General features: G+C 54.0%; 1 pseudogene; it reads left to right on the top strand.

Moving 5' to 3' along the window:
• Positions 1 to 501: 501 nt before the first annotated feature.
• The window catches only part of LOC128949271 (olfactory receptor 14C36-like), a 156,183-nt pseudogene continuing 129,795 nt past the window's right edge, over positions 502 to 26,889 (top strand).

Here is a 26,889-nt window from a genome sequence, read left to right as displayed (position 1 = left end):
AGGGAAAATCCTGCTTTAATAATCTATTGCTCTGGGTTGCCAGGATGGGAAACTGGAGATATATTTTCATTTCTCAGTTCAGGTGGACAAAAAAACAGTGTTATCTAAGATCTGGATAAACCAGGGAGTGACATAAATCAGCACAGGGCCCATCACAGTCAGCATCAGTGTCCCTTTTGCAGCCTCCTCAGGGTTGCTCTGATGTTGCCATCAGACCCTGCAGATCCAGAGCTCCCTTGGGCAGTGTCAGAGCTGGGAGGGGTCTGCAGGGCAGAGCTGAGCCCCCAGGGCTGGGCTGGGCTCTGGCAGCACTTGCAGGCCCCAGCCCTGGGCACAGGGAAGCAGCTGCTGGCAGGGACAGCTCCAGGCAGCAGAGCCCTGGGCAGGCAGAGGGGGGAAAGTAAAGTGCCCCCAAGCTGTGCTGGGATATTTAAAGTCCTTTCCAAACCCAGCTATTCCATGATTACTTTTTCTACAGATCCTCATGCCAAGACACAGCATATGTCCAACAGCAGCTCCATCAGGCACTTCCTCCTGCTGGCATTGGCAGACACGCGGCAGCTGCAGCTCCTGCACTTCTGCCTCTTGCTGGGCATCTCCCTGGCTGCCCTCCTGGGCAACGGCCTCATCATCAGCGCCGTAGCCTGCGGCCACTACCTGCACAAGCCCATGTTCTTCTTCCTGCTCAACCTGGCCCTCAGCGACCTGGGCTCCATCTGCACCACTGTCCCCAAAGCCATGCACAATTCCCTCTGGGACACCAGGGACATCTCCTACAAAGGATGTGCTGCACAGCTCTTTTTCTTTCTGTTCTTCATTTCAGCAGAATTTTCCCTTCTGACTATCATGTGACACGACCGCTATGTGTCCATCTGCAAACCCCGGCACTACGGGACCCTCCTGGGCAGCAGAGCTTGTGCCCACATGGCAGCAGCTGCCTGGGCCAGTGCTTTTCTTTATTCACTGGTGCACACAGCCAATACATTTTCCCTGCCCCTGTGCCATGGCAATACCCTGTGCCAGTTTTTCTGTGAAATCCCCCAGATCCTCAAGCTCTCCTGCTTTAATTCCTACCTCAGGGAACTTAGGGTTATTGTATTTTCCATCTCTTTAGCACTTGGTTGTTTTGTCTTCATTGTTTTCTCCTATGTGCAGATCTTCAGGGCTGTGCTGAGGATCCCCTCTGAGCAGGGATGGCACAAAGCCTTTTCCACCTGCCTCCCTCACCTGGGAGTCGTCTCTCTGTTCATCAGCACTGCTGTATTTTACTACCTGAAGCCCCGTTCCGTGTCCTCCCCATCCCTGGATCTGGCACTATCTGTTCTGTACTCAGTGGTGCCTCCAGTCCTGAACCCCCTCATCTACAGCCTGAGGAACCAGCAGCTCAAGGCTGCAGTGTGGAGACTGATGACAGGATGGTTTCAGGAACATTAAACTATTGAAGTGAAGGGAGATGACCATCCGATTGATGAGCATCGACTCCGATTTATTGATCAAATCAGCCACCTTTTATAACAATGTTAATTGACTTCATGCATATTGCAAAATTCAAGCTCACGATAGGCTACAGAAAAAACTCCAACCCTCCTTTTGTTTACAATACCTGTGGTTTGTTTATTGAAACCAGGATCAGTGTTCTCACCGTGATATGAAAAGTTCTCAAAACCTTCATATCTGTTCCCAGAGCAGCCAAGGACAGAATGTTTGCCTGTTATGAGAAGACTGTCTGAGAATCTTATTGTTTATAAAAATGTGCTTGAAAATCTAATTATTTACAGAATCAAGCCTGGGAAATGCTGCTTTACAGCTATCTTTTACTTTTCCATCAGCTGTATACCTTCATGGCCTCTTTCTTTAAGCCATGCTTGAACCAGGCTCTCCACATTAAACTGCTGGCCAATTTCTGCAAATCACTTGTAATAAAAGTCATCTTTGATACTTCTTGTTTGTTTGGTTGTGGTTTATCTTTCTTTTTTTGTTTTAATTTAATAATATTTGCACAATGAAAATCCATTGTTTGTGTCATTTCTCATTTTCTTTCTCTCCACCTTCCCTGTGACCACAGACTGTGTCAACGAGGGGCTGCACTCTTGGTGTATGTGAAGGAACTAAAGGATCTTGCAGCAAAGTTTTCTACAGAGATGCCCTTTTGTTGCCTTCTCTGGAGCTGCAGCAGCAATGTCGGTGTGCAGAGCTGGGGGCAGATCAGGGCTGGCCCAGCAGCTGTGCCCAGCAGCAGCAGCACTTGGTGTTGCCAGTGCTGCTGCCGTGGCCCTGCCCCGCTGCCCTGGTGGCCCTGGTGTTGCTGTAGGGCCTGAGTGCTCTCGGGGCCGGGAACAGTCCTGGGGGTGGCAGTGCTGGGGCTGCAGCAGGGACAGGCCATGTGCACTGCTGGGGCAGCGCTGACGCCTCAGGCCAGGCCCTGGGGGCTCCAGGCTCCTTGCCCAGGCTATCTCAAGAACACGCCCAGGCCAATGCTCAGCACAGAAAACCCCCGTGAGCAGCCCCAGGCTGGCCGTGGGCAGGCTTGGCACAAACAGCATTGCTGGGGCTCTGCAAGGGCCCTGGGGGAGACAGAAAGGAGCAGCAGAGCAGGGGCTGATCCATCCCCAGTGCGCTGCACAGCCCAGGGCAGCATCCCAGAGCGTCCTCATGGAGCTGCCAACAACATCCCCCCTCTGCAGCCCTGGCCTCTCCCCCAGCTCACACAGGTGCCCCATCCTTGCAGGCACAGACACGGCAGCACTGGCTCAGCAGCCCCTGTTTGCATTGCACACAGCAGGCAGGAGCACCCCCATGCTGTTGGTGTGGGGACATGAACCTGAGGGAGCACAAATGCCATCAGCCCCTGGGGCCAGCAAGGGCTGGGGGACACCAGGGAAACCACTCAGCTTTGTCCTGGCCTCTGCAGTCAGCCAGAAAGTTTGTTCCCATCAGCTGGGAGTTTCCTGTCCCACTGCAGACAATGTTGCGCAGAGCCAGGGTTGCGTGGCAGCCACCCCCAAACTGTCCTGAGGATTTCCTTTGCTTCACCTTTGCTTTCTTTACTCTTTCCCCGGTATAAATTTCTTGCTCTTGCCCATCCCTGTTCCCTCCCCTGCAAACAACCCATCCTTGTTTGCCCTTTCCTGTCTGGCCCCACTCCCCATTGCAGTTCCTGACTTGGCGCCATGGGAATGTCCCTTGGGGAGCAGGATCATCCTACAGCTGCTGCAGGAATTGTCTTCAGGCTCCTGCAGTGCCTGGTGCTGCTCCCTTGCCAGAGGCACCCCAGGCCAGCGGGGCACATCTGGGCTGCTGTGTCTGGCTCTGGGGCTGCCTGTTCTGGGCAGTGAGGAGGAGCTGCAGAGACTCTGCAGGACTGACAGGATGGGCTTTGGGGCTGGCAGGAGAAGCTGAGGGACCTGGGCTGCTGCAGCTTCTGAAGAGGAGGCCCAGGGCTCATCCTGTGACTGCTCCAAGGGTTTGAGAGAATTCCAGAATCAGCAGGGTTGGAAAAGACCTTGGAGATAATCAAGTCCAATCTGTGCCCTGACACTGCCTGGTCTCCCCTGAGCCTCCTCTTCTCCAGGATAAACAGCCCCAGCTCGCTCAGCCACTCCTCACAGGACTTCTTTTCCAGACCCCTCAGCAGCCTTGTTGCCCTTCTCTGGACACGCTCCAGCCCCTCCATGTCCTTCCTAAACTGAGGGGCCCAGAACTGCACACAGAACTTGAGGTGCTTCCCAACAAGTGCTGAGCACAGGGGAAGAATCACTGCCCTGCTCCTGCTGGACACATCATTCCTGAGGGAAATGGTAGGGAGGGGGTAGGGACAAAGTGTTATTGATTGGCAGCCATGAAGGGTCTTGATTTTCATGTGTATTCAGACTGCATTAGGAGGGTCTGGGAGTCAATATCAATTGGACATTGCTGATATCAATCTATAAATAGGAAAAGAAAAGAGGACAAAACAGTTCTCACTGCATTGTTCTCAATATAGTATATTCACTTTGAATATACTTCTAAAATGTGTATAATTACCACGGTCAAATTGAATATTTATATAAGTCCCTGGGGTTCTTCTTGTTCAGGTGTTTTGGAACAAATATTTATGAGCCTTTTACACTGAATTCCTGAACTGAAGTGGTCAGGAAAGAAGAGGCCTCTGGAGAAACAAAGTTCTCCCGCAACCTCCAAGTGGCTAAGGATCCATCCCCATCAGAGCAGCAATGAACAGAAATGGGCACAACTTTGTGGCTGCCCCAGCTCTGGGATGGGCCCTGCCCTGGGCCTGGAGCAGGAGCAGCTCTTGAGGGCCCCAAGGCCGGGGCTCTTGTGCTGCCCTGGGCAGATGGGATGGCAGCAGGGGCTGCAGAGCTCTCAGCACCTCAGCCCGAGGGGAGCAGGGCAGCCAGGGAGCCTCCTTTGGCCTTGGTCAAGCACCTTCCCCCATGGCTGGGGCTGAGTCCTGTGGCAACTGCAGCTGCTGCTGTGCCCTTGCCAGGGGCTGAGGCCGTGGGCCAGTGCCCAGAGCAGCCTGGCCTGAGCAGAGCTGTGGGGCCAGAGCCGGCTGGGCTGGGCTGGGGAGAGGCCCTTGGTGCTGCCCAGAGCTCAGGGCAGCTGGCAGAGCTTGCAGGGAGCTGGGCTGGGCTCAGAGAGCCTGGCCCAGAAACCATCAGTGTCCATCTCAGCCTGGCTGAGCGTGCAGGGGCAGGACTCAGGCCAGGCCTTGTGGGGCAGGGCCAGCGCCTGTGCAAGGCATTGAAAACAGGCAAGTGGCCCAGAGAGGAGGCTGCTCTGTGCCCTTGGTGGCATGGACAGAGCAGGGAGAGGGGGCCCAGGACATTTGTCAACCAGCCTCTGTGCCCTTGCCTAGGCAGCCCTGACTGCTGAGCCCAGCTTTGTCCTGGGCTGAGTTTGGCTGTGGCCCAGCTCCATCCTCCTGCAGGGCTCAGGGCCTATTCCCAGCCATGGCCAGCCCTGGCTGCCTCTCTGCTGGCCCAGAGGCTGGCAGAGCCCGGGGCAGGGCTGTCTGTGCATCCCCACAGGTGCCATGGGCTCTGCAGGAGCTGGCAGAGACTGCCCAGCAGGGAGGCCATGGGGCACAGAGCCCCAAGGCTGCCGTGGGCACCACGGCACAGGGGCCGTTCCCAGCTGCAATGCTCCTGGCCTGGGCTGGGCCTGCACAGGGGCTGGGCCACCATGGCTGGGCAAGCAAAGGGCCACAAAGGGGCCACACAGCCGCTGCCGGGGCTGACAGCAAGGCCAGGCACACACAAGCAATTGCTGAGCATGGCCTGCGCTGGCCAGGCCTGACTGTGCCAAAGGCAGAGCTCAGCTGCCCTTGGGGGCTGCAGCAACACTCCAGAGCCCAAAGAGCCTCCATGGCTGTGCTGGAGACCAAGGCTGCAGGAGGGAAATGCAGGGCTGCTGTGGGATGGGGAGTGCATTGAATTCCAGCACACACCTTAGTTCCCAGGGGTTTCTTGGCTGAAAAGAAATGAACATCCCTCTGTTTCTCGGGCAGCTCCTTCTCCAAGGAAAGCAGGTGGAAGTTGGAGCCAAGGAGCTGAAAGCTGCAGGTGCAGCCTGGCCTGGAGGGAGCTCAGATTTGCACAAGGCTGCTCTGAGTGCCAGGGCTTGGATGGGGGAAATGGTGGGGTGGGGGTAGAGACAGAGTCTAATTGATTGTCAGCCATGAAGGGTCTTGATTTTCATATCTATTCCAACTGCATAAGGAGGTACTTGGATTCAGTGTCAGCTGGAGATTGCATGTATATGTAAATGGACAGGGGAAAAAAACCCTCAATTTGACCTAAGAAATCTTTTCTCACTGTCTTTTTAAATAGAATCTATTCAACTTGAATACACTACTGGAATTTGTCTAATTAACCGCAAAATATTTAAAAATTAAAATTAAATTGTTCTCAGAGGCTTGGCTTTTTAAGGTGTTCTCAATGTTAATGAGCCCTGAGACAGTGAATTCCTGCACTGAAGAGCTGAAGGCTGAACAAGCCTCTGGAGCAGGACAATTCAGCAGCAGCCTCCAAGGTGCAGAGGATGTCAGCAGCCCCCACTGAGGCCATCCCTGCCCAGAGACCGTGGGGGAATGGGCAGACAAGGAGAGCGTCCCTGGGGCTGGGGCAGCCCAACTCAGAGGCACCAGGGGCTCCAGCTGGGAAATGGAGTGTGGAATGTGGCTGGGAAAGCCCTGCCTGGGCTGTGCCAAGCAGGACAGACAAGCCCTGACTCCCATCCCCTAAACAACTCTCTAAAAGAGATATTTAAAAGGAATTACAATTCTTTCCATACTCTGAGTTGAACTCACTGGAGCAATACCAACAAAAGATTCTCAGGAGCTCAAAGCAACAAAACAGCTTTTACTGGTAACTTTAGAAAATCAGAGAAACTTTGGCAAAAGGTTTAATATGACATTCAATCAACACAACACAATTCTCAAAGCATTAACTTGGCCCCTTCACCTTTACAAACTCTAAGCCTGTTCAATTTTAAGTTACTCAAAATTGGCAAGAAGAGGGAATTAGAAGAAGGAAAAGAAAAAGAAAGAGAGAAAGAAATAAAACAAAATACAGGGGAGCACACAAACAGCTACCAACTCCTGGATTCCAGAACGTTTCAGATGGAAATTCCAAGAGGAGGTAGGGTCAAGATGTGTGCTTGCCATGTGGTCAGCCTCAAATACCCCTTGGTCATCCTGGGCCCTTCCCCCAGGTGGGACTTGGGCATTTGGTCCGTCAGGAGCTGGGCTGGGGGCTGCAGAGGTGGCTGTGGAGCATTGCCTGTGCTGTGCCAGGGACTGGCAGACACTGCTGGGCTGGGATAGAGGCTCTGGGGGTACTGGGGTCACAGGGCAGGGCAGGGCTGGGGTTCCAGGGCAGGGCAAGGCTGAACCTGCCCCTTCCTCCTCCACATTCAAAATGTTTCGAGCCAACAATCTCCTCAAGTGTGTCACTACAGGGAATGCTGGAAGTGAAATCCCATTTGTGGCCATGGGCACCTGGTTAAGAAGGACAGTTCTTTTCCATAGGAAGGAAAGCACACAGCTCCAAGGTTTGGAAGGCAGGTGAGAGCCTCAGTAGGCCAAGGCCAGCAAGACTTGTCAGGAATGGCAGATTTTTTTTGGAAGCAGTCTTTGAATTTAGGGAATTTTGGAGGTGGAAAACCAATCTCGGCCATGGGCACCTGGAGAGGCAAGACAGTTCTTTCCCATGGGAAGGAGAGCATGGACCCTCCCTCAGTGTTTTGGGGACCGATGAGAAGTGACTACTGTGAAACCACTGCCAGCCAGACTTGTCCTGGCAATATTCCTATGGGAACAATATCAGGGTATAAGGAAATTTGGAGGTGAAATCCCAATTCTGGCCATGGGTGCCTGGAGCAGAAGGACAGTTCTTTTCCATTGGGAAGGAAAGCACAGAGCCCCAGTGTTTCAGCAGCAGGTGAGAAGTGACCCTCAACATGCACAGGTCAGCTGTACCAGTCAGGCAGTCCATGGGAGGCCAAACCAGCCAGAGCTGTTCTGTATTCTCTTGGTTTTGTGGGGCTCCATAGTGTCACAATGGTGCCTTGGATCCATGGAGCCCCGCAGTGTCATCATGGTGACTTGATTCCATGGGTTCCAGCAGTGTCACAATGGCCCCTTGATTACAAGAAGACCTGCAGTGCCACAATGGCCCCTAGGTTCCACGGGGTCCCACAATGTCACAGTGGCCCCTAGGTTCCATAAGGCCCCACAGTGTCACAATGGTCCTAAGGATTCCATGAGCCCTTGCAGTGTCACAATGGTCTCCATGGTTCCCCAGGCCCCACAATGTCATGGGACTCCTCTGTTCCATGAGGTCTGCAATATCACAATGGACCTTTGGACCCTGGGGCTTTGCTGTGTCACAATGGTCTCCTCTGGCTTCACAGTGTCACAATGGACCACTGATGACAGGAGGCCACTCTGTGTTGCCCTGGAGCTTTGGTTCCATGCCGCCCTGCAGTGTCAGAAAGGCCTCTTGATTTCATGAGGCCCCACAGTATCACAATGGTCCTCCCAGGGCCACCATGAGGAGGTCCATAGTATCACAATAGACTTCCTCATGGTCTCACTGGTTCCATGAGGCCTCACAGTGTCCCAATGGTTTGCTTATTCCACGGGGCCTCATAGTGTCACAATGGTCTCCATGTTTCCATGAGGCCCAGCAATGTCACAGTGCTCTCCATGATTCCATGGTGCCCCACAGTGTCAAAATGGTCCCTTGATGTCACAGGGCCCCACAGTGTCACACTGGCTCTTTGGTCTGACAGGGCCCCACAGTGTCACAATGTTCCCTTGGTCTCAAAGGGGCCCACAGTGTCACAATGGTCCTTATGTCTCACAGGACCCCACAGTGTCACAATGGTCCCTTGGTTCCATGGCCCTGTGCTGCTGCATTCCCCCCTCCCCTTCTCAGGCCACCCTGCCAGCTGAGAAATGCTCCTTGGGCCTCGGCCTTGGCCAACAGCCCCTGGGCTCTGCTCCTCTGCAGCTCATCACAAACACTGTCTGCTCCAGGCACTGCTGCTGCCCAACCAGCTCCTGGTTTCTGTAGGAGCAGCCCTGGGAACTGTTGTTGTTCCCTCCGTGGCACAAGATCCCTGTTATCACAGGGATCCAAAGAAAGCTGTTGGTGCCAAGTGTGGCCAGGATGAACCATTGCTGGGACTGAAGCCTCTTTCTTGGGGCCCTGCAAACAGCGCTCCAAAAGGAGCCCTTGGAGCTCTCCTGGGCCACGACTCCCTCTGAGTGGGGCCTCTCCCAGCCGGGAACTCTCCCGTTTGCTGCACTCAGGGATCCTGAACAACGACGGAGCCTGGGTTGATCCCCCCACTCATCCAGGCTCAACCCTTCGCCCACTGGGGAGATGCCAAAGCATTAGCAGTGAGCATTTCCTGCCCTCAGGGGAATTGCTCACGGGTGCCTTGCACTGACTCTTGGTGTCTGTGTGCACACAGGAGCGCCTGTGCTGGGGAAATGTGGCAGAAATGCTGCTCTCTGAGGGGTTTAAGTGCTTTGGATAGCTGAGTCAGTCAGATATCCAGATATCAGTAAGTAAGGTTTTGTCACAAGCTCTAAGCTAAGTTAAATGCTGCTGAAAGCTGTTCTTTTGCAAAGATATAAAGTTTATTTTAAGTTATTACCTAATTTTTTAAGTGGTATTCCTGTTTTAAATTAAGTCGTAAGTTATAAGTTAGGTTAGATACTGTTAAGTAGTGTTCTTCTGCCAAATTGTGAAGTTGAAGGTATCACTTAAGGTTAAGGTGTAAGTTAAATTCTGTTAGGTTTGAGCTCTATTAAGCTTTTAGGCTGTATTCCTTTTATCCTTGCCCTCGCTGCCCTTGTGTCATACACACTCACAGGGACAGTTCTCTGTTCATTTCTGGTTTGATTGCCTAGATTTACATTGGTTTTGTTGTTACTTTGTTTCCTTTCTGTGCCTGAAGTGTCCAGTCAGGAGCAGAGTGACTCTTGCCAAGGAACTTTGTGCTGCTGTCCCTTAATATTAAATCTGGTTTCTGCTGCTCCCTTGCTGGAGATTTTTTCAGCAGTCTCAGCCCCTTGTTGGTAGCAGGGTGAAGGACCCCTGGCCCAGGCTCTGGCCCTGGAGGACACAGGGATGCTGCGGGGGGGTCCCTGTCCCCCTGTGCCACCCCCAGGGCCCCGGACCCCCATCCCTGTGTCAGGGTCTGGGGTCGATCTCGTGGAACATCCTCTGGGGGAGGCTGCGGGGCCGGGGGCAGGGGGACCCGGGGGGACAGGGGACCCTGCTGTGCACGAGCAGGGTTGGACTGCTCTGGGGGGAGCTGTGAGGGGAGCCGGGGCAGAGTGACCTCCCCCGTGACCTCACACAGCCCTCGTGATGTCACACAGCTCCTGTGATATCACACAGCCTCTGTGATGTCACACAGCATCCTGTGATGTCACACAGCCCCTGTGATGTCACACTGCCCCTTATGATGCCACACACCTCTTTTGCAATGTCACATAGACACCAATGATATCACAGCCCACTCTGGGATGTCACACATCACGCTTGTGATGCCACAGAACCAAATCTGAGATGTCACCCTGGAATGTCATGCAGCTGCACTGTGATGTCACAGAAAACACAGTGATGTCAAAAAGGCACCCTGTGATGTCACTGTCTTTTCTGTGTTGTCACAGCCTGCTGTGTGATGTTACACAGCCACCCAGTGCTGCCACAACCCACTCTCTGATGTCACAGAGATGCCCTCTATGATGGCAGGATCTGCTCTATGGCCTCACAACTACTCTTTATCGTCACAGGCAGCTGTGTGATGTCACAACAGTCTCAGGGATGTCACAAAACCCTCTCTGCAATGTCATACTGCCACTCTGTAATGTCACAGCACACACTCTGACCTCACAGCCAGCTCTATGATGTCATACAGCCATGCCCTGATGTCACAGACTGCTCTGTGATGTCACACAGTCCCCTCTATGATGCTGTAGCTGCTCAGTGACCTCACACAACAAACTCTGTGATGTCATAGCCCAATCTGTGACCTCACACAGTCCACTCTGTGCTGTCACACAGCCCCTTGCTGCCATCACAGCTGCTCTGTGCCTCTGTGACACAGCCACAGAGGTGCTGCTGTGAAAGAGCCCCCTCGGGGCCATCCCACAGCCCCTGCCAGTGCTGAGCCCCTGTGAGCTCTGTCTGTGCCCTGCTGGTGTCCCTGAGGGGCCCTGGCAGTGCCCCAGCCCTGCTGGGCTGTGCACAGGAGCTGCTCCTGGCCAGAGCTGTCTCTCTGCAGCGCTGCCCTTGCCAGGAGCTGCCTCTGGGCCAGGAGCCCGGCCCAGCTCAGCAGCACAGACACAGCACAGGGACTTTAATGACCCCCTGGGGCTTTGCTGTTCTTTGCTTCAGACCCATCCCCCAGAATGTGCTCAAAGAACTTCTCAGGGACTCAAAAAGGGGGAAACACTGAAGTTTTTCATACTTTAAATAGATCCTTCTGAGGGACAGGACCGAGAAAATGTACCCAGGTTCCAGGTAGAGCAGAACACAGGTGGCAGTGATGACATGTGGGAACAAGCGAGGGAAAGGTGTCTCTGGTGCCGAGCAAGGCTGTGCCTCTCTCCCTGCAGGCTGTCGGCATCCCTTGCTGCCACACCTGTCTGGGCCCTTCCTTTGCTGGCAGCTCTGCCTCCTGCCTGCCTCTGCCTGCACGTGCTGCACCACAGCCCTGCCCTGGCAGGGAAATTCCTTTCTCCTGGTGCCAGTCTGGGCCTCCCCAGCTGCCCTTGATGCTATTATGTCTTCTTCAGGCCCATTCCCACTATGAAGAAAAAGCTCCAGACTCTCTGAAACCACCCTTCCATCCCTCCCAGGCTATTCCCATTTAGTCCTCAGTCTCTACCCCACTGACCCCAGAGCTATCAGCCTCTCCCTGGTGCTTATCTGATGAGGCCTCCAAACCCCATCTTGGGAGATTTTTGGGTCCTCTCCAAGACTTGTGAAAACGGAAAAATAGTGATTAAAGGATTTTTCTCCTAAGTCTTGCAGTGACAGAACAAGGGTCAATACCTTTAAAACGAATGAGGGTGGATTTACATTTGGTAGAAGGAGGAAATCTTTTATAGTTATGAGAAAGGCACAAAGCTGCAAGTGTGTTTCCAGAGAAAGGGATGCCCCATCACAGGAACTGTCTAAGATCAGGATGTTTGTGCAGCCTGACCCAGTGAAACCCTCTCATCCTCAGGGACAGAATTCCTGTAGTGTGGGTTCTCTGATGTGCTGGGTGCCCTCACAACGCTTCTGGCCAGAATGTCTGCTGAGGGCAGCCAGGCTGCTGCAGGGGCAGTGACCTCACAGCCATCACCATGGCAGCCCTGTCCCCTGGGCCTGGCTCTGCCCTTTCCTCTGCCCCTGCCTTGTCTCTGCTGGCATGAAGAGTTTTGTCATTAATATCTTGTCCCCAAGGTGCTGGGGCCAATGGCTTCCCAGTCAGGCTCCTGGAGCAGAAGTGGCTTTTCAGAGCCCAGCCAGGAATGAGCCCTGAGGCAGCAGCTCTGCAGTGGTGGTCACCAGGCCAGGCTGCCAAGGGAGGCTTCTGGCCATGGTCTGCAAGCAGCTGCTGCTGCCAGGGTGCCTTTGGTGCCTCAGGCTCTCCCTGGCACAGCTCCCAGCACGGCACTCTGCCCTTTTGCCCAAGGCCTTCCCTGTGCTGGGGCTGGCCTGGGGCTTTTCCTGCAGCGGGACCTGCCCTGCTCATGGCACAGGAAAGGCAGCTCCTGCTGGAGCAGGAGGCTCTGCCTGCAATGGGCTCCAACAACTCCAGCAAGGCCCTGTTGACTTCAAAACTGCTGCCTAGAGCACTATATTCTAATAATGGTATAGCTCCTGAACTGTGGAGTAAATAACTGTGCTAGTGATCTTTCCATCTGATCATGATCAGAATAAGCCAGAGACATATTTATATAAATGTATCTGGTATTCTGTCATTAATCCTGCGGGACAAAATGTGTTGAAGTTGAATTCCACCTGTTCAATCTTTTACACCTTTGACAAAGTCTGGAGCTGGGATTGGATCCAGCCACTCCCAGTCTCCTCTCTTAGAAGGAATGTTAGAAGTCTAGGGGCCCTGCAGGGGTTTGAGGAACCATGGTGGCTACTGGGTGTCATTTCTTCACCTCATGACTCATCAGAAGTTTCTCCAATAAAGAAATAAATCTTTTGCCTGAAGCTCCCACTGTGCCCATGACAGGAACACCTGTGAGTGTCTGGGACATCCCGACTCTTTGGCATCCTGGGGACTCCTGGGATGTCACTGTGGAGCCCCCGTGAGTGCCTGTGACAGATTGGCGCCTTTGCAGCCCAAGGTGCCCTGGGATGTCACCATGGAATGGCTGTGACTGGCTCTGACCACAGGGCTCTTTACCATCTCCAGAAACCCCTGTAAGGTCTGCATGGAGCCCCTGTCTGTGCCTGTGACATTCCAGCTCTGGAGCAGCCTGGAGACTCCTGGTAAGTTCCCATGGAACCCCTCTGAGGGCCTGTGACAAATCTGATCCTTAGCAGGCAACCATCACCAACCCCCTGTTGCTATGGTCAGTATCCATGGCAACCATTACCAGCCCCCTGTTGCTATGGTCAGTTTCCATGGCAACCATCACACACCCCCTGTTGCTATGGTCAGTTTCCATGGCAACCAACACCAGACATCTGTTGCTATGGGCAGTTTCCATAGCAACCATCACCGGGAACCTGTTGCTACGGTCAGTTTCCATGGCAACCATCACCAACCCCCTGTTCCTATGCCCAGACCCTTGGAAGCTCCATGGAGACCCCCTGCCGGGGTGGTTGCCATGGACACCAGCTCAGGCCTTAAGCCAGAGCCCGTTGCCATGGCAACCATTGGCAGCCCCATCCCCAGGCTCATGGGATCCCAGAACCACAGAATTGGCTGAGCTGCGAGGGACCCATCAGGATCCTCCAGCCCAACTGCTGGCCCTGCACAGGACACCTCAACAATGCCAGCCTGGCCCTGGCAGCGCTGTCCAAATGTGCTGGAGTTCAGAGAGCCCTGGAGCCGGGACCCTTCCCTGGGGAGCCTGGGCAGGGCCCCAGCAGCCTCTGGGCAAAAACCTTTTCCTGACATCCAACCTGAGCCTGCCCCGACTCAGCTGCAGCCGTTCCCTCCGCTCCTGTCCCTGGGCACCAGAGGGAAGAGGTTCCCACAGCCCCAGCCAGGGACCCGCTCCCAAGGCTGTTGCCATGGCCACCAGGGCTGGGACCAGCTGGGATGCTCGGTTCCATGTGCCAGGGTTCAGGAATGGGATTCACCAATTTCCTGATTGTGCTAAAACCGCGCTGCTCTCTCTGCCCTCCCACCCCCAATGGAAAGCACAAAAGGCAAAGATCCCGGGCTGGGATAAGAACAATTTATTGGGAACAGCAATGAGATAAGGAACAAACGGAACAGAAACAATATTGATAACAGAAGGGATAAGAAAAACTGTTTACAGGGAAAACTAATACATCAACAACAGGCTCTTCCTGGCCATGCATTTCCCCTGTCGTGAAAGGACACCCTTCTCCTCAGGGAGAAAGAGAGAGTCCCTTTCCTGCCCCTGGAAATGACCTGAGGTGGGAGTAAATGTAATGACACGGCCATGGCCAGACCCTCATGTTCTTCCATCCCACATCATGTCTTTGGCAAGGGCAGGAAAAGGGACAGGTGTCTTCCCAGATGGATCACAGGGAAAATGGATCACCAGGGCTCTTCCCAATGTGGGCCCTCCAATGGGGGTTGAAGCTGGAGTGGTGCATGAAGCTGTTCCTGCGCTTGTGGCATTTGCAGGGCTTCCCTTACCGGTGCCTCCGTTGGTGTCTGGTCAAGGCAGAGCTCTGGGTGAAGCTCTTCCCACACTGGGGACACTCGAAGGGCCTCTCCCCAGTGTGGATGCGCCGGTGGGTGATGAGGGTGGACTTTTGCTTGAAGCCCTTCCCGCAGTCAGGGCAGCGGAAGGGCCTCTCCTCTGTGTGAATCCGCTCATGCAGACGGAGATTTGAGCTGGTCTGAAACCTCTTCCCACAGGTTGGGCACTCGTAGGGCCTCTCCCCAGTGTGGATACTCTGGTGGATAATGAGGTCGGAGTTGCGCTTGAAGCCCTTCCCACAGTCAGGGCAGCAGAAAGGCCTGTCCCCAGTGTGAATGAGCTGGTGCCTTGGTGCCTGAGGAGATCGGAGCTTGTCCAAAAGCTCTTCTGACAGTGGGGACACTCGTGGGGCCTCTCCCCAGTGTGGATGCGTTGGTGGGTGACGAGGGCGGAGCTGCAGCTGAAGCCCTTCCCACATTCTCCACACTCGTAGGGCCATTCCCCAGTGTGGATCATCTGGTGGCAGAGCAGGGTGCTGCTCTGCCTGAAACTCTTCCCACACTCCAAGCACTTGTGGCGCTTCTCCCCATCATGAAGCTGCTCATGGGCCACCAGTTCCGAGATCTGGCTGAAACTCTTTCCACCGTCCTGGATCAGGGAGGGTCTTTCCTCCTCAGAGCACCCTGGGCTGGGTTTGGAGCCCCTCTTCCTGCAGGATCTCTGGGGATTTTCCTCCCCATTAGAATTCTGCACTGTGGACTCAATCAAAACAGCCTCTTCCATGAGGTTCTGCCAAGGAGATTCTTCCTCCATGGTCTCCATCATCAGCTTTTTGTCTGGGGAAGGAAGGGCAAGGAGAAGATGGGATTTGCCTCCATTCCAGAAGGAAGGGGAAGGAGATTCCCCCAGTGCATCCCCAGCAGGACGGTCCTGGCACCAAGGTTGTCCTGCAGCCGGGGGCTGTGCTGGGCTGGGAGATGGAGCAGGAGAGAGGGGGAAAGGGGCACTGATTTCCTCCTCACCTGCCTGGGTATCCCAGGGCTCCTTCCTCTTCCTCACAGCCTCCTCCTCCATCCAATCAAGATTTGGGAATGGGAAATCCTGTTCTGGGAAGAAAACAAAGGGTGCGCACATTGTCTTTTGTTCTGGTTTGAAGGTTAAAAAAATAGTTACAGAGATTCCTCTGCCCCAATTAAGGTGCTAATGAGACCAAATCCAAAATGGATTTTATTGAACAGTAAATGTGAGGTAGAGAGAGAGATGGAAAGAAAGAGAAAAGGGGGATTGTCCACACGAGTGTCCACACTGTCAGAAGAGCTTTTGGACAAGCTCCGATCTCCTCAGGCACCAGCTCATTCACACTGGGGAGAGGCCTTTCTGCTGCCCTGACTGTGGGAAGGGCTTCAAGCGCAACTCCGACCTCATTATCCACCAGAGTATCCACACTGGGGAGAGGCCCTACGAGTGCCCAACCTGTGGGAAGAGGTTTCAGACCAGCTCAAATCTCCGTCTGCATGAGCGGATTCACACAGAGGAGAGGCCCTTCCGCTGCCCTGACTGTGGGAAGGGCTTCAAGCAAAAGTCCACCCTCATCACCCACCGGCGCATCCACACTGGGGAGAGGCCCTTCGAGTGTCCCCAGTGTGGGAAGAGCTTCACCCAGAGCTCTGCCTTGACCAGACACCAACGGAGGCACCGGTAAGGGAAGCCCTGCAAATGCCACAAGCGCAGGAACAGCTTCATGCACCACTCCAGCTTCAACCCCCATTGGAGGGCCCACATTGGGAAGAGCCCTGGTGATCCATTTTCCCTATGATCCATCTGGGAAGACACCTGTCCTTTTTCCTGCCCTTGCCAAAGACATGATGTGGGATGGAAGAACATGAGGGTCTGGCCATGGCCGTGTCATTACATTTACTCCCACCTCAGGTCATTTCCAGGGGCAGGAAAGGGACTCTCTCTTTCTCCCTGAGGAGAAGGGTGTCCTTTCACGACAGGGGAAATGCATGGCCAGGAAGAGCCTGTTGTTGATGTATTAGTTTTCCCTGTAAACAGTTTTTCTTATCCCTTCTGTTATCAATATTGTTTCTGTTCCGTTTGTTCCTTATCTCATTGCTGTTCCCAATAAATTGTTCTTATCCCAGCCCGGGATCTTTGCCTTTTGTGCTTTCCATTGGGGGTGGGAGGGCAGAGAGAGCAGCGCGGTTTTAGCACAATCAGGAAATTGGTGAATCCCATTCCTGAACCCTGGCACATGGAACCGAGCATCCCAGCTGGTCCCAGCCCTGGTGGCCATGGCAACAGCCTTGGGAGCGGGTCCCTGGCTGGGGCTGTGGGAACCTCTTCCCTCTGGTGCCCAGGGACAGGAGCGGAGGGAACGGCTGCAGCTGAGTCGGGGCAGGCTCAGGTTGGATGTCAGGAGAAGGTTTTTGCCCAGAGGCTGCTGGGGCCCTGCCCAGGCTCCCCAGGGAAGGGTCCCAGCTCCAGGGCTCTCTGAGCTGCTGCAGCGTTTGGACAGTGCTGCCAGGGCCAGGCTGGCATTGTTGGGGTGTCCTGTGCAGGGCCAGCAGTTGGACTGGAGGATCCTGATGGGTCCCTCGCAGCTCAGCCAATTCTGTGGTTCTGGGATCCCATGAGCCTGGGGATGGGGCTGCCAATGGTTGCCATGGCAACGGGCTCTGGCTTAAGGCCTGAGCTGGTGTCCATGGCAACCACCCCGGCAGGGGGTCTCCATGGAGCTGCCAAGAGACTGGGCATAGGAACAGGGGGTTGGTGATGGTTGCCATGGAAACTGACCATAGCAACAGATGTCTGGTGTTGGTTGCCATGGAAACTGACCATAGCAACAGGGGGCTGGTAATGGTTGCCATGGATACTGACCATAGCAACAGGGGGTTGGTGATGGTTGCCTGCTAAGGATCAGATTTGTCACAGGCCCTCAGAGGGGTTCCATGGGAACTTACCAGGAGTCTCCAGGCTGCTCCAGAGCTGGAATGTCACAGGTACAGACAGGGGCTCCATGGAGACCTCCCAGGGCTTTCTGGGAGGGTAAAGAGCCCTGTGGTCAGAGCCAGTCACAGCCATTCCATGGTGACATCCCAGGGCACCTTGGGCTGCAAAGGCGCCGATCTGTCACAGGCACTCACAGGGGCTCCACAGTGACATCCCAGGAGTCCCCAGGATGCCAAAGGGCTGGGATGTCCCAGACACTCACAGGTGTTCCTGTCATGGGCACAGTGGGAGCTTCAGGCAAAAGCTTTATTTCTTTATTGAAGAAACTTCTGATGAGTCATGAGGTGAAGAAATGACACCCAGTAGCCACCATGGTTCCTCAAACCCCTGCAGGGCCCCTAGACTTCTAACATTCCTTCTAAGAGAGGAGACTGGGAGTGGCTGGATCCAATCCCAGCTCCAGACTTTGTCAAAGGTGTAAAAGATTGAACAGGTGGAATTCAACTTCAACACATTTTGTCCCGCAGGATTAATGACAGAATACCAGATACATTTATATAAATATGTCTCTGGCTTATTCTGATCATGATCAGATGGAAAGATCACTAGCATAGTTATTTACTCCACAGTTCAGGAGCTATACCATTATTAGAATATAGTGCTCTAGGCAGCAGTTTTGAAGTCAACAGGGCCTTGCTGGAGTTGTTGGAGCCCATTGCAGGCAGAGCCTCCTGCTCCAGCAGGAGCTGCCTTTCCTGTGCCATGAGCAGGGCAGGTCCCGCTGCAGGAAAAGCCCCAGGCCAGCCCCAGCACAGGGAAGGCCTTGGGCACAAGGGCAGAGTGCCGTGCTGGGAGCTGTGCCAGGGAGAGCCTGAGGCACCAAAGGCACCCTGGCAGCAGCAGCTGCTTGCAGGCCACGGCCAGAAGCCTCCCTTGGCAGCCTGGCCTGGTGGCCACCACTGCAGAGCTGCTGCCTCAGGGCTCATTCCTGGCTGGGCTCTGAAAAGCCACTTCTGCTCCAGGAGCCTGACTGGGAAGCCATTGGCCCCAGCACCTTGGGGACAAGATATTAATGACAAAACTCTTCATGCCAGCAGAGACAAGGCAGGGGCAGAGGAAAGGGCAGAGCCAGGCCCAGGGGACAGGGCTGCCATGGTGATGGCTGTGAGGTCACTGCCCCTGCAGCAGCCTGGCTGCCCTCAGCAGACATTCTGGCCAGAAGCGTTGTGAGGGCACCCAGCACATCAGAGAACCCACACTACAGGAATTCTGTCCCTGAGGATGAGAGGGTTTCACTGGGTCAGGCTGCACAAACATCCTGATCTTAGACAGTTCCTGTGATGGGACATCCCCTTCTCTGGAAATACACTTGCAGCTTTGTGCCTTTCTCATAACTATAAAAGATTTCCTCCTTCTACCAAATGTAAATCCACCCTCATTCGTTTTAAAGGTATTGACCCTTGTTCTGTCACTGCAAGATTTAGGAGAAAAATCCTTTAATCACTATTTTTCCATTTTCACAGGTCTTGGAGAGGACCCAAAAATCTCCCAAGATGGGGTTTGGAGGCCTCATCAGATAAGCACCAGGGAGAGGCTGATAGCTCTGGGGTCAGTGGGGTAGAGACTGAGGACTAAATGGGAATAGCCTGGGAGGGATGGAAGGGTGGTTTCAGAGAGTCTGGAGCTTTTTCTTCATAGTGGGAATGGGCCTGAAGAAGACATAATAGCATCAAGGGCAGCTGGGGAGGCCCAGACTGGCACCAGGAGAAAGGAATTTCCCTGCCAGGGCAGGGCTGTGGTGCAGCACGTGCAGGCAGAGGCAGGCAGGAGGCAGAGCTGCCAGCAAAGGAAGGGCCCAGACAGGTGTGGCAGCAGGGGATGCCGACAGCCTGCAGGGAGAGAGGCACAGCCTTGCTCGGCACCAGAGACACCTTTCCCTCGCTTGTTCCCACATGTCATCACTGTCACCTGTGTTCTGCTCTACCTGGAACCTGGGTACATTTTCTCGGTCCTGTCCCTCAGAAGGATCTATTTAAAGTATGAAAAACTTCAGTGTTTCCCCCTTTTTGAGTCCCTGAGAAGTTCTTTGAGCACATTCTGGGGGATGGGTCTGAAGCAAAGAACAGCAAGAACAATGGCAGCGGGCAGGAGCCGGCCCGGGCCGCGGGACACGGCGGGGCTGCCCGGCTGGAAAGCAGCTCTGGCTCCCGCCAGGGAGCTGTGGGCAAGGGGCTGCCGGCTGTGCGGGAGGAAAGCTGCTGGGCCGGCCCCTAACGCTGCCCCGCAGAAAGGAAGGGGAGGAGGGAGCTCGGAACGTGGCAGTGCGGAGATGAAGGGACAAGTGCCCTTGGGGGCTGCGGGTCGGGGCCAGCCCTCGGGCACGGCTCCGAGCGGCTCCTGAGCCGGCATGAGGGCTGCCTGTAAGGATTGCAGGCAGCAGCTGAGAGCAGCATCGCCAGCATTGCAGCCGGGCCCCATGGCCATCTGCCCGTGCCTTCGCAGCCCGTGAGGGCCGCGGGCTCTGCAGCGCGGCTCCTGCTCCCACAGCCGGCCCGGAGCCTCAGGGCTGCCCCGCAGGCGCCGCGGGAGCAGCAGCGGCCTCAGGGCCTGGCCCGGGGCTCGACCAGCTCAGCCCGGGGGCAGAACCACAGCAGGGGGGAAGGAGCTGAAGGAGCACCAGGGAGCCTGGGGAGAGGCAGGCTGTGAGACAAGGCTCTGCCCGTAATTGTAACAGTTTTTATTAACCTAATAACGATATACAACTAACTTAGTTATTATATACAAGTAAAAAGTCAAGTTCCTTATGACAGTTGTCACAGGTGTTTCTCGCTTCAGACAAGATGTCCCAGGTCGAGCATTGGGCGCTGAGTCCTTTCCAGCTGGCTGGGGGCTGTTGATGTCTGGCAGGGCTGGAGAGGCTGCTCGAGCCCTGGGGCCCATGAGACCTGTCGAGGAGCTGTGCCTGGCCGGTGCTGTCCTGAGGCGGCAGGGCCTGGGCGGTGAAGGACAAGGGTGAGCCGCCACAGGTGCTGGCCCCAGCGCACCAGGACTCAAGGTCTTGTCCCACACTGAGCATGGCCATTCTCCCACGTTACTCCAGCTCCAAGCTCAGTTGCCCCATGTGCCAGTCCTCCTGCTCCATTCTGCCCCTTCCTTCTTACCCCAGACACAAAATACCCATGCCACATTACCCAGCTCTGTACACAGAGCCCTACTCATCCCCCAGCTAGCACCCTGCAGATAATCAGCCCCCTGTCGTCACTGACCCCCTTGCCCTGACAGGGCCATATCTGACACATCCTGTGTCCTGGTCGCCGTGCGATGCTAGTCATTATGGCCCCTCGAGATGTGTCCATCACCGTGCAGCAGGGTCACACTAGGCTGACGAGGAGAGGGCAGCTGGCTGCAATGCAGGGCCCAATCCAGCACCCCCCAATAATCCTCCCAACCCAGGTCTCCCTGGGGACTGAAGGCACAGATTCCTCCTGGATAGTCAGCAATGCTTAAAGCCTCAGTCACCATTCTGTGTCTCTACCTTCATCACACCTACCTTGTTGTGGTGTACCAGGAGACGCTGCAGCTGTGCACTTGTATGTGGGGAAGCCTTGATGTTCTGCATCGTGAAACTGCTGCTTTGATGGTCCCCAGAGATCTGAGGCATACGGGGGACACTGGCACAGACCAGCGGCCTCCTGTGGGATGGGACAGAGGAGGCTCAGTGCCCAGCCCTGTGGCATGCAGGGCATCACCCTGCTGTGCCAGGGAGGGCACCAGCAGTGCTGCTTGCAGGGGCATGTCCCTGCCAGCTCCTGTCCACCTGCTGCAGGAGCCCCGAGCCCATCCCACCAGGCTTGATCTGCTGGCTCTGTCCCCACAGCAAGGTGTGCTGGCCATGGCCATGGCAGGTCCCTGTGCACAGGACACCAGCTGGCAGGAGCTGCGCTGTCCCAGCTGCAGGGATTGGTTTTGGGAACTCCTTTCACAGGAGGCACACAACTCCCCACCAAGCCTGAGCTCAGACTGAAAACAGACACAGCTCATCAGATGTGCTTTCAGCAACCTTGGGACAGAGAAGTGGGCCAGACAGAGCACTGCAAGGCAAGGAATGCAAAAGCCCCCAGCCCTGGGGCAAGCACTGGCCCTCCACAGCTGCCTTCTGCTCCCCTACCCTGCCCCGTCCCCCCAGGCTCCTCTGCCCCAGCCCAGGTGCAGAGCCCTCCTTGCTGTGTCAGGGCTACCCTGCACCCCAGGCGCGGGGAACGTGTCCTCAGAGCCCTTACCTTTGGCTGGGCGGTGGCTCCTTGCTAGGGGGCATCAGCTGCAAATACGGGAGTTTTTCGGGGTGCCTGGGGAGGGCAGGAGTCACAGGTGTGTGGCAGGGGACTATGAACCTGTTCCTGTTGGAGGCAGCACCCCCAAAGCCATGGGATTGTAGCCCATGGCATCTCGCTGCCTGTAGCCCTTGGGATGAGCCCCCATAGGCCCTGCTGATGGGCAGGGCTGCACAGGGGCTCCCCACATCAGCCCCTCCCAAGCAGACACTGTCACCCCTGTGCCCAGCACAGCGGGTCACTGCTGGCACCCATCTCCTCCCAAGCCAGCCCTGCTGCCCCCGATGCACTGGTGCTACTCACTGGCCAGGAACCTGCACGCTGAGCATGCGGTCACAGGACAGACACGTGAAAGGGACTGGCAGCTGCCTATGGAGGGTGAGGGAAGAAGGCCAGCTGAGCTCCTGGGGCCACAGGCCTGCAGCACACAGGCAGCTCTGAAAGAGAATGCCAAAGGGAAATAGAGGATGTGATCATGTCAGTCTTCTGGCGCAGTAGTTCAGTGACATGTACACCTGAGAGGATGACCAATAAATGGTCTACTGATAGTGCTTTTTTTACTGAAGAAATGCAACATTTTCTAAAGATAGTAGTCTATACATTTTTGTCCTATAGTAACTGCTTAAACTGCTTAAAGGTGAATGAGTTCTATTCAAGTTTCAGTGGGTTTTTATCATCTGGGTTTTAAAAGTTTTAGGGAGATGCCTCTGTATTGAGGTGCAAATGAGACCATATGCCAAAGTCAATGGTCTGGATTTTATGGAACAGTAAATGTGAGGGAGAAAGAGAGAGAAAGAAAAGAAAAAGTGGGAGGGGGATGGAGTTTGGGAAGGGGGGGAGGAGAAAGAGAGTGACAGAGAGAGATTTAGTAGAAAATATCACCATTCCATGGATCCCATTGGCCTACCATTAAATCCTCTTGTGGTCTTCTCTGTGGTGAGGTCTGGCAAAATGTAAGACTCCAATGGATTAATGGAGATTTGGGCAAGATGATACCTTGCCCAGGTACCTCCCAGGAGTGGGGCAAGTTGGACTCTGTCTCTTGCTACGTTCAGAAAATACAAAATCTTTAGCACCCATATGTCCTTCGAGTCTGCCATGAGTTGGGTTCTGGATTTTCAGATTTGTTCTGTTGCTTTGCATGCCCTGCAGTGGTCAGGTGCAAGGCCTCAGGAATGGGTCTGGAGGCACTGTGGAGGTCTTAGCTGGGAGGTTTGTGTGCAAACCTGGCCTCAGCAGAAGAGTCTGTGGCTATGACTTCCCCAGCCTGAACCCAGAAAGAGGTGATTTTCACGACAGCTGCTGGGTTTGGCTTTGTTGTGGATAGGTTTTTCTCCTCAGCCTTGTTTACTTCTCCCCAGACCTGAGGTAATGGGACAATAGTGTCCCCTTGATCTTGTCTCAAGTTCTCTTAGGCAGCTTAACTCACAGTGCCTAGTTCCAGTCAGGAGGCATTTTCAGGGAAGGGTGGGCTTAGGTGGTCGCAGCTTCTTTATACAGTTTTGTCACAATGGGCAGAAAGTCGTTTATAATGATATTTAAGCCATTAGCCATAACATTCCAGTCTCTCATTAGTGTCTCAGCTGTGAGGAGCAGCTGATAGAGCAAGGGTGCTTTAGCCTAAAGAAGAGGAGGCCCACTCTAGCTATTTTTGAGTAATATTTAAGCTACAGCTTTGTCTGTTCGAACTGTTATTAATGTTCAGATTTTTAACTCCAGGTTTCAGTATGATCTAACTTTGAATTGCACAAGGTAGCCATATAGTTCAAATACAGTCCAACTAGAGGCCTATAGCTACTTGCGCCAAACAAGCACTTAGCTACTTTCAAGTAATGTAACATTTTTAGCAGCAGAATATGCCTTGAATCTGCCATGAATTGGGTTGTGGATTTTCAGAGTTCCATTGTTGCTCCTTCCAGTTTTGTTGAGGCATTGTCGCTGACCTGCGACATCGTCCCTTGGAAATGGCGTCTGGATTGCCAAAGAAGACACCAACACCTTGTCTTTTGTCCAGGGAAGGGCTGAAGCCTAATACTGTGAGTACCCACTGGGGCTGTGTTAAGGCTGGCACTGCCCTGGTGTCCCTGCTCTCCCTGCCCCTGTTGTCCAGCAGTGCTGTGACGCTGCAGAGCCCCTGCCCAGCCCTTTGTGCTGTGCTGCTGTTGCTGGGGCTGTCCTGGTGCAATAGGGAACACTGTGGGATGCTTCAGCTGTGTCTTGCCTGTCTGTGCCAGCAGAGCCGAGTGAAACCAATGTACAGCTGAAGGCCTGAGCATGTGTTCTGTCCCTTTCCCTTTGCCACAGGAATTCCTTCTGTCAGGCTGGGCACTCACCTGTGCTGCTCTGACCATCCTGCCCTTGGGCACCTGGGCATGTGGGGGGGGGAAGCTCAAACTCTGCCCAAAGCCTTGAGAGCCACGGCTGGTCCCAGCTGGAAGAGCTTCCAAAGCAGCTGTTCTCTCCCAGCTCCTGTGTGGGCACAGATGCACCCTGCAGGCAGTGCTGGAGCCAGGGCCACAAAGGTCCCTTGCTGTCTGCAGCTCACTTGGCTGAAGATGCCCCACTGCTGAGGCTCTGTCAAGGAGATGCCTCTGTTTTCTTCTGTGGAGGGCTCTGTCAGCCCAAACAGAGAAAACAATTAACAGGGAGAACTAAAATCTGGACACATTCCTGTGCACCTCACTCTTGGTACAGTGTTCCTTTCTTGCATCTCTTGGACTCATCCAGCAGCGATCTCTCCTTGCTGTGAGTTCTGAGCGTTGTGCAGGGATGGAGTTCAGGCAGTTCTGAGAGCTCCTCCCCATTCTCTGGAAAGGTCACTGCCTCAATCCAATGAAACGTAAGAGGAAACAAATGCCCAAAGAGCAGAAATCCCCAACCATGTCCCATGCAATCATGGAGAAGCCAATGGGACAGAGCCATATGGCTGGAGTATGTGTGTTCCACTCTGTATTATTAATTCACTGATGCTAAGTATTTCAGCAGGAAACTCCCAGGGCTTCCAGGGCTGTCCTAGTGGCTATGATCACAAGTTATTCAGCAGTGCCACTTGTTCACGAAAAGCCTTTCTGAACAAGCACAACTCTGAGGCTCTAGCTGGTTTACTTTTGCCTTTCAGCTGCTTCCCTCTAAGTTCCAGAGGGAGAAGTTTCTCAGCAGGAAGAAGGAGGCCAGCACTGGGGAAGGTATCCTGCCCAGAATTGGCCCATTTCTAGACAGGAGTGAGACTTGCCCAAAGGTAACCTTTTCCTGCTCTTTTCCTTTCTGTTTCACATGAAGTTTGAAGAGGGTGTATGTTTGTGACAGGCTTGCCCTCCAGCAAAATACCTCAGGGTCCAGGTCCTGCTGTCATTGCAAGGTGCTGGGAGTGGTGGACTGGGAGTCCTGATCTGCACTAAGGCAACACAAATACCCTCTGCTGAAGCTGCTGGGGTGTGCTGGAGTGCAGCTGCCATTGCTAAAACAATGGGAGGAGGGCTGGGGACACAAAGGCACAAAATTGCCCTTTGCCATTCTCCTGCTGAAGGAGCCACCTCTTGCTTTGGTGTGGTCACCATCAAATGCTCGGGGTCACAGGATTCCCTGCAGAGTGGCAGCGTTGGCCTTTGAAGGCCAAGGATGTGCAGGAATTACTTCAGATTGAACACAACAAATTGCATTACTGCTTTGGGCTGGAACAATGTGTTGGACCCTGATGGGGTGTTAGATTTTGCAGGCTGCCAGATGTCCAGGGGACTGGCCCTGGGCAGAGGGGAATGGATGTGCTTTATCTGGATCAGTGCCTACTCAGAGGTGTGTTTAAAGCTGCTTTTCTGGCAGGACTAGTTTGGTATAAAGCACAGTCCAAAACGGGTAGGTGACTGAGGTGGGCTGTTGAGCAGGAAATTGGCAGCAAGAGACACAGAACACAATCCAGGTAAAGGATTGTCCTGGAGGGGAGCCTTGGGAACACCTCAGGGAAGGGCACAGCTAAGGGACAGTGTGCTGCAGCCACTCCCTTCAGCAGAATGTGTCTGCTGTGAAGTCACAGAGGAGAGCTGCTTGTGTCTCTGCAGTGACAGCAGTGTGGCTGGAGAAGGCAGAGAAAGCAGGGCAGAGTTTTCTCCAAGCAATGTCTCTGCTCCAGAAGCATTTGCTGTTGTTGTGTCATTCCAGACGTGCCTCTAGAATGGCATGAAATAAGATCGCAGTAATGACAAGAAAGCACCCATTTAAAGGCCATTGAAAAAGGAGATACCAACTCTACTTTTACCCAGGTTGCTGAGAAAATAACTGAACCTTATCCTCATTCAGCATTCACCTCACTTGTCTTTTTATTTTCAGCTCATTTGTCTTTTTATTTTTGCCTTTTCCTCTCTTTGGAACACACTAACTTTTAAATACAATGAAAAGGAACAAAATCATCAAAGCAAAAGAAAAGTGTTTCTTAGTAAGGATTCAGCTGAGCTGGGGATGTCTCCCTCCCTGAGAGCCAAGCGCACACACACACCCTCTGAGAAAATGGCAATCTTTGTATCCCCTTTGTACCCGGCTGGGGCGGTCCCTATGCCCTTTGCCCTTGGATGGCTACTCAGGAGCTTCCATTCTCTACTGAGCACCAACTTTTCTGTCCCCTCCCTTCTCGTCCTCCTTCCTTTTGGTCAGGTCTTCAACCCTGTCCCTCTCACTGTGACACTCAACAAACCAACCTGAACAAATGCAAACCACAAATAACACACAGCCTTTTGGCTTCAGCCAAGTGTCACCTCATCTCTCACACCTCCTCTGGTCCTGTGCTCTTCTTACAGATGTCTAAGTTGTAGAGCAAAAAAGATATTTGCAGTTGTGTGGGCCTCGGTTTCCCTGTCTCAGAGTAAAAGACATCCCAAATCCTTTCCCATGGAGTCTCCTGTAAATTCATGGGTTTTACTTACTCCATGAGTGCTCAGTCATTGCCCCAGAGCTCTGTGACCACATGGGCACAGGGCTGTGTTTTAGGAAAGTGCTGCCTGGCATTCTGGAGTAAGAAACCTGGAGAAATCCATGCCAGAAGAGCAGCTTGGCTTGAGCCTGCTCTGTGTGGCCCAGCAGCTGTGGATCAGCTCAGAGCAGAGGTGGGTGAGCCGCTGTTTGCCCAGTGTGGGCTGGGCAGACGTGCTCCCCCAGAGTCTGTACTTCACTGGGGATCAGTGGAAGATTCTCCTGCATGAACCTTCCTCCCAGCAGCTGAAGCTCTCCCTGCTCTCTCTCCTC

This window comes from Melozone crissalis, unplaced genomic scaffold, assembly GCF_028551555.1.
Source record: "Melozone crissalis strain CALT ecotype California unplaced genomic scaffold, PUWL_Pcris_2 ptg000209l_1, whole genome shotgun sequence".
Lineage (NCBI taxonomy): Eukaryota > Metazoa > Chordata > Aves > Passeriformes > Passerellidae > Melozone > Melozone crissalis.
Note: the sequence above shows the minus strand (reverse complement) of the source record. Positions and strands in the feature narration are given on the sequence as shown.